Source organism: Pan paniscus, chromosome 18 (assembly GCF_029289425.2).
Source record: "Pan paniscus chromosome 18, NHGRI_mPanPan1-v2.0_pri, whole genome shotgun sequence".
Taxonomy (NCBI): domain Eukaryota; kingdom Metazoa; phylum Chordata; class Mammalia; order Primates; family Hominidae; genus Pan; species Pan paniscus.
This window is the reverse complement of record NC_073267.2, coordinates 100,067,869-100,081,162: the sequence shown is the minus strand read 5'-3', so window position 1 is coordinate 100,081,162 and position 13,294 is coordinate 100,067,869. Positions and strand designations below refer to the sequence as shown.

At 35.8% G+C, this 13,294-nt stretch overlaps 1 pseudogene; it reads right to left on the bottom strand.

Annotated features, from left to right (window-relative positions):
* Positions 1–839: 839 nt before the first annotated feature.
* LOC117976745 (olfactory receptor 4F3/4F16/4F29-like) lies at positions 840–1,774 on the bottom strand (annotated as a pseudogene).
* Positions 1,775–13,294: the final 11,520 nt, after the last annotated feature.

Here is a 13,294-nt window from a genome sequence, read left to right as displayed (position 1 = left end):
AATTATATGAATTCTTCAAAATTATGGCAGAAAATTTAAGAAGAGCAGATGCTTCCCAACTCATTCTAAAGGGCCAGCATTACCCTGATTCTGAAACAAAAAAACTTTACAAAATCCAAGATCCATTCCTGACTAAAGATAAAGGACATTTTCAGCAAACTGTGAATACAGAAAACTTTCTCAGCCTGTTAAAGATTACCTATGAAAAAAATTATAGCTAACATTATACTTAATGATGAAATATTTAATATATTTCATAACAGGAACAAGTCAAAGATGTCTGCTCTAACTAATTCTACTCAGCATTCAACAAAATGAATATAATGAATTCATACTAGAATTTTAAAAGCAAATGTCTTTATTCACTGAAAACATAATCATCTATAAAGAAAATCCTACATAACCTATAAAAAACTGATGGAACTAATAAGTTTTGCAAGTTTACAGGATATAATGTCCAACAAAGATCTATTATGTGCCCATAAGCTAAGAATAAACAATTGTAAATTGAAATAAAAATGTCATTTAACAGGGCATCAGAAATATAAAACTTAGAGATAAATATAAAGTACATATGCATAAAGTACCTGTTCACCAAAAACTACAAAACATTGCTGAAAGAAATTAAATGGGCATAATATAGATGTAGAGATGTGTTGAATTTATGACTCATTTTGAACAAGGAATATATTCATCATGTATTCATCAGATAAGAATTATGTTACAGGTCTAATAGCATTCAAATCAATACGTAATGTCTCATAGTTCCTGAATCTAAAATATCAAAGAAAGAAACATAAAGCCATATCATGTTTAATGAGAAGGGCTTATTGTATCATTTATGAGATCTTCTTGTAAATCACTAGCTGTTTGCATACTCTCTTTATTGCTGCCTTCATCTCCTTATTCCTGAATGTATAGACAACTGGATTCAGAAAAGGAGTGAGAACTGCATCAAAAATAGCCAGAAACTTGTCCATCTGTGAATTAGGGTGTGGCCGTGTATACACAAACATGGGTGGACCAAAGAACAAAAGGACCACTGTGCTGTGAGCTGAAAGAGTGGAAAGGGCCTTGGATGAACCACCTGAGGAATGTTTCCAAACAGTAAACAGGATGAAGACGTAGGAGATTAGAAGTATGAAGAAAGTACCCACACAGATAAACCCACTGTTAACAGTGACCATGAACTGCAATCTGTAGGTGTCGGTACAGGCTAGTCTGAGAAGCCGAGGAAGGTCACAGTAGAAGCTGTCCAATATATTAGGGCCACAGAAGGGTAAATTAACAAGAAATGCCAGTTGGAACAGGGAGTGACTGACACCAAGGGTCCAGGCAACAGCCAGAAATGAAAGGCACATTCTTGGGCTTATAATGGTCAGATAGTGGAGGGGCTTACATAGGGCCACATATCTGTCAAAGGCCATGGCTATGAGCAGCACCATCTCCACACCGCCAATGACGTGGATGAAGAAGATCTGAGCGATGCAGCCTCCAATGGAGATGACTTTGCGCTTTCTGAACAGGTCATAAATCATCTTGGGAGAAGTGACAGAGCAGGCTCCTAAGTCAATGAAGGAGAGACTGGCCAGTAGAAAGTACATGGGGGAGTGTAAGTGAGGGTCAGTGGTCACAGAAAACACAATGAGGATGTTTCCAGTAATGCTTGCCACATAGAGCACAGAGGAAAACACTAGGAGGAGGAGCTGGATCTCCCATGAATGAGTCCCAGAAACACAAACTCAGATACCACTGAGTGATTCTCTCCATCCATTGGTCCAGCCAACTGGGCTGTGGCTAAAATTATGAGAACTAAGAAAATGGGGAGGAAATTGTGATTATGAAGATAATAATGTGTACTAATATCATTAATATTGCAATGTCATCACTATGAATAAATAGTATACAGTTATTCATTTCCTCACATATAAAAACAACAAAAAATCAACATAATATTATCACAACATGTGAGCTGCAGCCTGATTTAAACCCATCATCAATACTTTCAGTATAATGTCTGATCTAAAATTAACAGGTTAGGTAAGAACAAGATTCCTGACTATCCATGAAATTCATCAGGTGTTTAAATGACCTGTGATATTGACTATTCCTCATTTCCAACATATTCCATTTGTATTAATACATATTCTTATAATTTCCTTCCCTTCCCAGTTTGTACCCACAATTCTCTGACAGAAAGTAGACATAAGAGGAAAACATGATTAACAGATGGATTATCACTGCAGTAAGAGGTGCCTGGGATGGACTTAGTTGAGGTAGGCTGTGGATTGAGAAAATATAGAGACTGGGGTATGTGAAATCGGAAAGCCCACAACTGTAGCAGAACGGAGTAAGTGGACTTTCACAAGAAATAGAATCACCACCATTATCTACCACATTTTCTCATGCTCACTGCTATTTAAGTGCCTCGGTTTCTATACAATCTTTCACAATTACGAAGCCCTAAATGGCTTCCCATCCTGCAACGATTTCATAAGGAGCCTATGCCACCTGTCATGTAGGGCTTTTTCCATGCCTAATAAATATGTTTTGGAGGGATTTCACCAGTGTTTCTGCTAAGATACATGCATAAAATGGACACAGAGGTTGTGAGAAATCTCCGCAGTTTCTCTTTGTCTATACACATGAAAGTATTGAAGACCAGCACTTGGATTAGTTAAGATAATGTTTTAATTCATCGCTGTCTCTTCCTCCCCTTGGTACCAGCTTTTATGTTCATTGTATTCCCCACCCTTTTAAGTACTCAGTACCTCCTGCATGGTAACCTGTTCTGATATTTGATATTATCATGCTTAATTTGACTGAATCCATTTGGATATTTTATCTTTAAGAAATTTGTAGTTTTATACTTTTAATTTATGATAAAATTAGATTAATATCAAACATTAACAAGTGACTTTTAGCAAGGTATATGAGCTTTCTTATTGACTTCAAACTATAAAGTACAAACTGTGACACTAGAAATTTAGTCCTTTAACACATGTTGTATTTATATGTGAAGTGGAGGGTGAGCAGAAAACAGTGTTATATTTCTCTGTGTCCAGATGGATACTCACCTCAATCATTTTCCTATAGTAGAAAGTAGTTCCTGAAAACATTTAATAGAGATTATTTTAGAAGTTGCTGAGGTACAAATAAAACTGCTATGCTGACATCACACTTTTTTGCACCAACAACTCCAGTTCTTCTGACACAAAGGACCATCTTCCTAGTGCCATAATTTATCTTAGACCCCAAAACTCACAGAGGCACACATCATATCTCTAATACTTGCTCACCACCACTGGCATGAGTCTCTCTCTATCCTCTTCTACGCTAAGTGATTATACTGTCACCTCTGGAGCTAACTGTCCACAGTCTCAAGATGCACACTTTTTACAACCAGAAGCCTATGGACTGGGTGAGGGAGCAGAAACAGCCACAGGTACTGCCCATCAGGGTAATGTAAGTCAGCGTGCAAACAACTGATCAGATGAACACGAATAGCAAGGTGCTGAGGCACTGGGAAGAGGGGCCGGAAAACTCTATAATTGTTGAAAAAGACTCAAGCCCTTGGCAAGGGAAATGCCTACGGAATTATATAAAGACCATTTTATCCAAGTTGGTCATCATTCAGATGAAAACCATGAGGCCCAGAAAAGTAAGCTGAGTTTCCAGAATTCACACAATTGATAGACTAGGAACCAGAATCCAGGACTCTTGCTTCCTATTCCAGAAAGACAAATTGCAATAATAATCAAATAATATGAGCAATCATCCAGTAAAAATAATCTAGTAAAAACAGCAAAACTCAAAAGAGTGATTTTTCCTGGTTAAGACCAAAACTAACCATAGATTGCTATACATAGTATCTATTATAAATACTGAATTATATAGCAGCCTGACAATAAATACATAAAATGTATACACGAAGATTATTGAGCCTGTACAATACAGTAGTAAATAGTAACTTTATATTTGCGAAGTGACTGATCATTACTATCAGAATTTGTTTACCCATTCTTCATATTTTGTTGGTCATATAACCAGTTACTACAACTGCAAAAACAACCTAAGGTCATGTTTCTGTGAAGTCCATCCTTTTGGTCTTTAAATTTTATTATCCTCAAAGGTCAATTATGATCTCAATCTTTTCTTGTAATTTTACTGACAATTCTCCTTCACACTGATTTGTTCTTTCTCTAATTCCTGTAAATAGAAAGAACCAAAAAAAGTTGAAAAAACATGTATTGTACATATAACAAACAATCATATGTGGTATACAATATATATCAAATGAGTATTAAGATAAACATTCAAAGAGTTTTAAAGAAAAAAGTGTTATAGATATTGGAGGGCAGAAGATACGATTGCCATTAAGAACAGGTGGAGGAGGTTATGCCAAGGACATTGACCTGACCCTTTAGGAATTAGTGAAAATTGAATAGGAGAAGAATGAGGTATACAATGTGTGAAAAATACCTAAATTGATATAACAGGAGGAGACCTTTTCATATCAATTATCATTACTTCTGTGTATATAACCATATTAGATACCCACAAACAAATAGAAAGTGGATAGTTCTTGATTGACAAGTAAGACTAAAAATCCCAGATCATAGTAAGGTCTTAACTTCAAGTCAATAATCTTTATTACTTATGGTTCATTCCTCTCCCTCATGTTTTCCAATAATTTTAAAATGCATAATTAAAACAATTCTCATTTAAAAACATAGTAGCCATGACTAATGATCTTCCAGTGGGAAGGTACTAAGACTTTACAACATGTTTCTTGCTGGGGATAAGACAGCCTACAGCCAGCATTCAACTCATTTTTCTAAAGTCTATGGATCAATTTGAAATACAGAAAAAGTAGAACAGAGATAAAGTTAAAAAAAGATTAAAAATATGGGAAGAATGGGAGAAAGGGGAAATTAGAAGATATGAACAATGATTTAAAAATAAAAGAGCCTCAAAGGAGAAGAGAAACTGCTAAGCAAGACTAAGGTAGGATGAAATACAGTAGTCTCTGTTTCTGAGAACACAGGTTAAAAAGAACATAAATAAAATAAATTTATCACCTTTAATACACTCATTCAAGGATGCTACTGACTTTGACTTTGGGAATTTCTCACCTTTAATACACTCGTTTGGGGATGCTACGGACTTTGACATTGGGTTGCATTTAAAGGGGGAGAGAAAGGGCAGTAGCTTCTATTATCTGCCCTGTTGGACTCACAGAGTTTCTTTGAAAAGCACAGATGATAATAAATGGAAATATTGCCTTTTATACTATACAATAATATACACATGCAATTCACTGGAAAAAGTATACTTGTTATGATTTGAGGATCCTACCATATACTAATCAAGACAAACACATGTACAGAACAAAGAAGGCACATGAAATTTTTACTAGTGTGTGTTTTCCTTGTGTTCTACCACCCCAGGAGCAGCTTCTGCTACTGAAGGTCACAGTAGAGTTATTTCCAAAAGTTGTGGGTCTGCAGGGCGGACTTATCACATAGCTGTTTGCCAAAATTCAAAAGTCCAGAAACCATTTCCAAATTTTCACCTCTTTTATCTTCAAATCCTAAAACTATGAAAATTCACAAACTTAGCTCCATACATTATGGTAGAAAGGTTAATAATTTGGACTTTGAGGTTGACCAGGCCTGATTTTTGAATAAATTCACAAACTTACCTCCATACATTATGGTAGAAAGGTCAATAATCTGGACTTTGAGGTCGACCAGGCCTGATTTTTGGATCCAGGCTGCAACACTCACTTGCTGTGTTAACGTAACAAAGTTCCTAGACCATGCTGAGCTTCAGTTTACTTGTTATTGAATTAGGGATATAGCGTTCGAAGGAAGAAGTTCTAGTATTTGATTGCACAGCAGAGAAATTATAGTTATTGAACTGGGGATATGTAGATAGACATAATAAATTCTAGTATTCAATTGTACAATGGAGAAATCATAGGGAACAATAATTTATTATATATTCTAAAATAGCTAGCAGAGAAAAATTATAATGTTCCCAACACAAAGAAAAGATAAATATTCGAGGTGATGAATATCCAAATTACTCTGATTTGATCATTACACATTGTATACATGTATCAAAAATATCACATGTACCCCAAAACATGTACAACTATGATACATCAATAAAAAACAACAAAAAAACCAAAAGAATAGAAATCAAAAATAAATACATAAATACATAAAATAGGGATAATAATACCTCCCTTGCTTGCTTGCTCCCTTGCTCCATTTGTAAGAAATAAGTGATATAATATAGGTAAAAATACTTAACCTCATACCTACCACATAGTATAGCACAATAAACGTTATTTATTATAATCTGAGGGCTACCTACATAAGTGACTTTCAAGTATAGAAAATTATTTCTCAAATTTTAAATACTCCCTGATTCTCAGGTATGGTAATTAGACCTGGCTTTAGGTAAAGCTCTCATGTCTACACTTGGATTTAATCACTTAAGTATATTTCCCAGCACCCCCCCCCCCAAAAAAATTGCTCCTAGGTGGACGCACTAATCAAAGACTTCCTGAGAAATGCAGGAAGAAGTTTTGTCCTCTGACCATGCTACGCCCTTTCCTTGATGGTAAGCCCCATAATCTAAAGCCATAAGTTTCAATTCCTCACATAAAAAGAAAAAAAATGTCTTTTATGACCACTTCAGATAACACTGGATATTTCCCTTGTCATTAGGAATGAGAAATGGGAGGAAGGTAAACTTGTAGACAGGAGAATTGGTAGATGCTTGAAAGGATTTCTGAAAACTGTGCCTATCCAGGTGTACAAATGTGTTGACCAGCCAAGGCAAAGCAGTCAAACCATACAATACCTTATCCTCAGGAAAATGGACTTTTCTCCCAAATTGCCTTTTTCATGAAAAATATAAAATTCTCCAGTTTCAACCTCATGTTAAATTTCACATGTGAAGAAAACAGTCATGCACATCAGAAAATTAAATGGCGAGTCAAGACCAAATTCCTAGTCACAGTTATGTTCTGTTTCCAGTATTACCTTCTCACTTATTCATTTTGTTAAAGTGGAGCCAAAATTGAAGTGGGTGTCACACATCAAGAAAGACTGAAGTCGTACAAAGCCGATCCTTATCCAACGTGCATTAAAATATGCATCAGGCATGTGTGATGCATATAGTAGAAGTGGAACAAATCAGGCCAGGTGCAGTGGCTCACGCCTGTCAGCCCAGCACTTTGGGAGGCCAAAGCAAGCAAATCGCTTGAGATCAGCAGTTCAAGAAGTGCAACAAATCCTCTACAATATAAGTAGAGTGAAAAGAGATAGCTACAGTGATGAGGGAAGGCACTATAGTGATGTGGCATTTGAGTATAGCCATAAAAGAGGATAAATATTACAATACATGAATATAGGGTCTAAAGAAGTCTTTTCAAGTAGATTGTAAAATATTTCAAAAATGGTAAGTTTGGTGTATGTTGAAGCATACAGATTGTCTACATCCTAAAAATCATTTTGGTGAAGAAAGGAAAATAAGAAAGGTAGTCAAGATTCATTTGTTGCCTATCATTAGAAACTTCTCAAAGGTATATGAGAATTATTAAATAAATTTAGGGAGCCAGTGAAGGTGTGGGTCCCGGGAATTGAGGATGAGGCGAGTAATTAGGGAAGATGCCCCATCTATACGTGTGAGGTATCAAATGGAGGAAAAGAAAAACGGAGGGAAGGAGTTCCCTTAAGAGAAGATTGAAATGGAGCAGACTTGGGGGCTACACAGAGGCACTGGGACTACACAGTTCCAGCTTTAAGGCTATGCAAACAGAAATAGAAATACTGGTAAGTGAAAACCCAAAGGATTGGTGACTTATCACAGCTGGAGTGAATACGAAGGAGCATGAACTCAAAGAAAATATCAAGATTTAAGCACGAATAAATAGGACAATGGTAGGTCCATTTTTAGAAATTAGAAAGTTGAACATAAAATATGTCAGCGTGGAGAAAATAATCACGTGTATTTTAAGCAAATAAGAGTATTAGATATTGAGATGCTCAGGTGAAAACATATGACAGGATATATGGGGGGAAAGTACAAATTCAACATGTAATTGTATAGTAATCCATATAAAAATAATGGACGGATGTGTAAGAGTGCATAAGGTCCCTGAAGGAAATAATACACAGGAAAAAAAAATTAAAAAGCAAAGACCCAACTATAGAAACTATCCACATTGATTATGTAAAGTAGGAAAAGGAAACAATAAACTAGACAGAACATCACAGAGGTAGGAGGACAAGTGCTGGCCTCAAGGAGCCAACACAGAAGCAGGTATCAAGAATAAAGGAGGAGAAGAGAGAACAAAGAGAGAGAGAAGAGAACTTCTGTGGCAGAAGATCAAGTGGGATGGTAGAATAAAGGAGAAGAAATACAAGAAAATTGAAATAAAATTTACAGAAATGTTCTACATTGTAAGTGGGCAGTTTTGACCTGGCACATTGTTGGCACGCATTATAAATGTCAAATGTATTAATGAATGAATGAATGGATAATATAATGAATGTGATGGAGTTGTCAAAAGCTGAGTTAATTAAAAGTCCCCAAGAGAGGTTAGATGACAAAATTTTCAGAAACTTTCCATGCCACTCTGTTGTGACATCAACGGTGCCGGACCCTTGAAATCAAACCAAAAGGACTCCACCATGAGAATGAAAAGGGCTGAGAAGGGGAATGCTGGGTGACACAGAAGGTGACAAAGGGAGAAAGGTTTCTAGGCATTTGATAGACTGATGGACGTCTGAGCTGACCATAAGGCACAGGCCACACAGGAAGGAAAATGAGACCCAACGCGAAAAAAAGTAGGGCTAAACAGTTGGGAAAATGTGGGAAGAAGGATGAATAGTCATACGATCAACTCAGATTCCTCCCTGACATTCTTCTACAGCTTTATTCTCGTCCTTTGGGAGCCGAGATGTTCATCTTCCTACATTCTTAGCTGCCTACACACGGCGACTTTTCTCCACGGTGCCTGATCCCTGCTGCATCCTCCTTCTCTAGTGGCAACAGCAAATGGCCACACAGAAGGCGGACATTGCACCCAACTGAGGAGAATGTAATTCACTCATCGCCAGTCACAGACCTTGGCTCACCGATCTACTAAGTATAGATTTTATTTCTATCCCTCACCTACCTGTTTTGCCAAGGGAACTAAGAAAACAGCATCATCAAAAATTCAGATAGGTATAGTTCTCTCAAGATGAACCAGATCCAGTACGGCATCACTGCAGACATACATACAGAGCTGCATAAAACAGGAAGAGAGCCGGAATCACAGCCCCAGAGGGCAGTGGCCAAAGTGATGCCTTGGAGATCCGAGAATGCCAGACTGAGATCACACGGCCTGGGGAATTACCGCCTATGGTCATTTTGGTTTTCCCGGGATAGCCAAGCCCAGAAACTGTTAATTGGGTGAAATAAAGCATATTTGATTTTCTTATGACAAAAAAGGCCTTTTGCCATTGTCTGCAGATGATACTTTAAATCTTTATTTTATGACTAAAGGTGAATTCCAGAGCAACATTAAATGTTGTCCCTTTAAATTTTTAATCATTTACATAACGATTACCATAATATTCAATTTAAACATAAAATGTAATTGAAAGTATGAGATTAATATGTGGACATGAAATCATATAATATTCCATGGAAAAAATAGAATGTATAAAGCAAAGAGGTTTAAAGTAACATCAAAACTAACGCTCACTATACAAATTCTATGAAATCCTCATAATTACACTGTGAAGCAGGTGTTGTTAGAGCCACATAATCTCAAACAAATTATTTATTATCTAAAATTACATAGATATTAAAAGGTTAGGCCATATATGAATTTAGGATTCTCTCAAAAATTTTTTCTCTTTCTCCTACATCACACTTCCCTAAATTATAGAAAAGTCACAATGTTACCAAACATATTCACAAAACACATATAATCTTGAATCCAAATTTCAGTTACAGCAGAAAAAATAAAACTCTAGATCAATCTCAATCGTGTAAATAAATTCAGATTTCCAATCTAAGAGTCTCAATTTGAGATACTTCTTTCTCTCTCTTCTTTCAAACCAGGAGAAATATAAATATGAGCCACAACCTTACAAAAGCTAGAAAATATTTACAATTCCACACAACAACACATGAAGAAAACCTTCTGGACATCAAAAGTTTAAACCAGTCAAGACTGAACACCAAGATAAAGTGCATGCCTCTGAAGAGCTTGAGCTAGTCAAGAAGCCCAGAAATCCCTAAAAGAGGTGTGTATACTGAGGACTGAGGATCAAAACCTGTGATCTTTACTTGGAACAGAAATATTGCAGCATGTGAACCCTCTACAGAGTGACAGAGGGAAAGGAGTTTAAAGGGAAACATGCAAATGTATCACCTTTGGAATAATTAGGACACGTGTGTGGTGTAATGAAAGAAGGCAAAAAGATGGGGAAGAAGCCAGACAGATGGCAATTTTCATTCTATTATGAAAAGAAAAGGATAAGTCACAAGTCACATGATGAAATTAACAACTATGAATCCACTCTAAGCCATAGTCAATCCTATAGCCTAGGAGTCATTCTAACAGATGAGAGTGTTTTGGAGACAAGATTCCAAAACTCGTCTGCTTTCCATCATACTTACTACCCCCAGCTCCTCCTCCACAATATCCTTTCACAAGTATCTAGAATATTCAAAGACTAATAATATTATATAATTATTTATAATAATTGTGTTACAAAAATAAAACTTGATGACCTTTATAAAAATACTAGAAGAAAAAGGGAAAATTACATAAGGTACAGAACATACAAATTATACCATGAACCAGTAAAAAATAGGATCAAATTTTCTATGTTTTTTAAAAATATGCCTTCTCTAAAATGTTTTCTCTCTGAAATGATATTTAGAAGACATAATTGAAAATAAATACAAAATAAAGTGATAAAAATAATCTGGCAAAATTCAGGATGTAATGAGTAAAGACAACCATGAAAGAAATGAAGATCAATAAAAGCAGGGAAAAAAGTGGGAAGTGGAGAGAATAATGCTGCTAAAAACACAGATAAGAATATAAATGACAGGCTTAAATATATCCTGAGCAAAACGAAATAGAAAACACAAGAAGGTGAAATGTAACATTAAAGTCAGGTCCAACAAATGAGAAATTAGTGTGAAAGAGCTCACAATATCTGGTTAAAAAATTCAAAGATAAAAGAAAACTTTTCTGAAATGAAGAAAACGTTGAATCTAATGGTTAAAGGGCTTATCTTTATCCAGAAAAAATGTGTTATAGTATGACCACATCAAGGCAGATGCAACTGAATTTACCGGACTTCACAAACACAAAATAAACAACCCACACACAAAAAAATAGAGTCCCCATGAGGCTTTAATGAAGACAAATATTAGAGGACAGGCACAGGGGCTAACACCTACAGTCCCAACACTTTGAAAGGCCAAGGCAGGAGAATCACTTGAGCCCAGGAGTTCAAGATAAGACCAGCCTGGGCAACATAGCAAGACCCCATCTCTATCAGAAAAACTTAAAAAAGAAAACTATCCACTAAAAATGAATAGAGATAACATGACACAAGTGAGCATTCTGAAGCCTAATATCAAAATGTTCTGGGGGTTGCGGTTAAAGAACAGAATGCAAATGTTACAAACCATAACTATATAAAGACTAATTATATTCATAACAAAAATAAGAAGAGAAAGATAGTAGAAATATATTCTGGTCCATTCAACTTTCACAGTGGGAGAGAATCAACAAATTATGTTATGGGTGATTAAATATTATTTTAAAAGATAAAGGTCATTATTAGAAAAATTAAAAATAACAAAATCAAATAAAGTTGAATGACGAAGGTGGGAGAGGAAAGTGGGTTAAAGGGGTAAAGTGGAACTATATTAAAAGAGTCCATGGAGAGTACCCTTGGAAATAACACAAAAATTAAAGAACTAAATATAATTTATACAGCACATAACTAAAATAAACTATAAATCTTCAAATTAAAAGAAAATATGTACATACAAAATATCACATAGAGAGAAATATTAATACCATGAAAATATTAAAATAAAAGCATAAAATTAATTCATTTATTTACCCTATTAGTATTTTTTGAACACCTATGTGCCAGGTATTGTGCTGAATGCCAGTAAGATATAGTTCCTGCATCTTGGAGTTTTCGTGGAGGAGACAGAGATTAATCAAACAATCACACAAATGTAAAATTGCAACCATAAAAATTACTCTGAAATACAATGAAAATTACTATAAGAGAGGGATTTGATGTGAGTCAGAGAAGTTTCCCCTAAGAAAGTAGCACTGGAGCTGAGATCTAAAGGGTAAACAGCAGTTAACTGAGTGGAGAACAAAGGTTTTCCTGCAGGGGGAACAATCTGCTCCCCGAGGCCAGAGTGGTGCCTTGGGAGTTGTGCCTGAAACCACATTGTGAGGAAGTGAGGGGAAGCATTGTGAAGATAATGCTGAAATAAGTAGTGGAAGATGCTTCCTAAGAGAATGAGAGATCCAAGACTACTAAGCAGAAGAATGATTTGACCAGATTTCACATTTGTAAATATCACTATGGTTACAATGTGTAGAATGGATTTTAAGGAATTCAAATTGGATACAGGTGAGTCAGTTAGAAAGTAACATGCTTGCCAAGGCAAGAAATTTGATTACTTAAACTAGATATGGGAGTTTTGGAAATAAGTAGATAAATTTGTCATATATTTGAGATAATAAATCACCAGGACTTGATGGTAGACTTAGTTGGAGATGCCCTCACTAATGCACCATCTAATGCTTCAAGTCTAATAATTATTCAATTCCTCCAGAGCCACCAATCCAATGGTTCTACCATATTTATGCTGCCATTCACTTTACTGATATCCTTCTTACCTTACCTCTTTTCCCACTTTATATTCCATGATCAATACCTTGCTCCCTCGTAATGATTGTACTCACTTTTCCAAACAACAATCCTGATAAATCCAACTCTCTGCCTTCTACATCTTGATACCACACAGCTATATGTGGCTAGATAAAACAGTCACACTGACAATCGTCCTATACTTTCTGAATCCATCACTCTTCTACTTTTTCAGATCTTTTCTTTCTCCCTCATCCTTACCATGTAATGAACTCATTTTGCATGTCAAGGGCTAAAAGTTGAATATTTTAAAAGTTCTCATTTTCCCACTACTATATAAACCAACAAATATCTTTAGT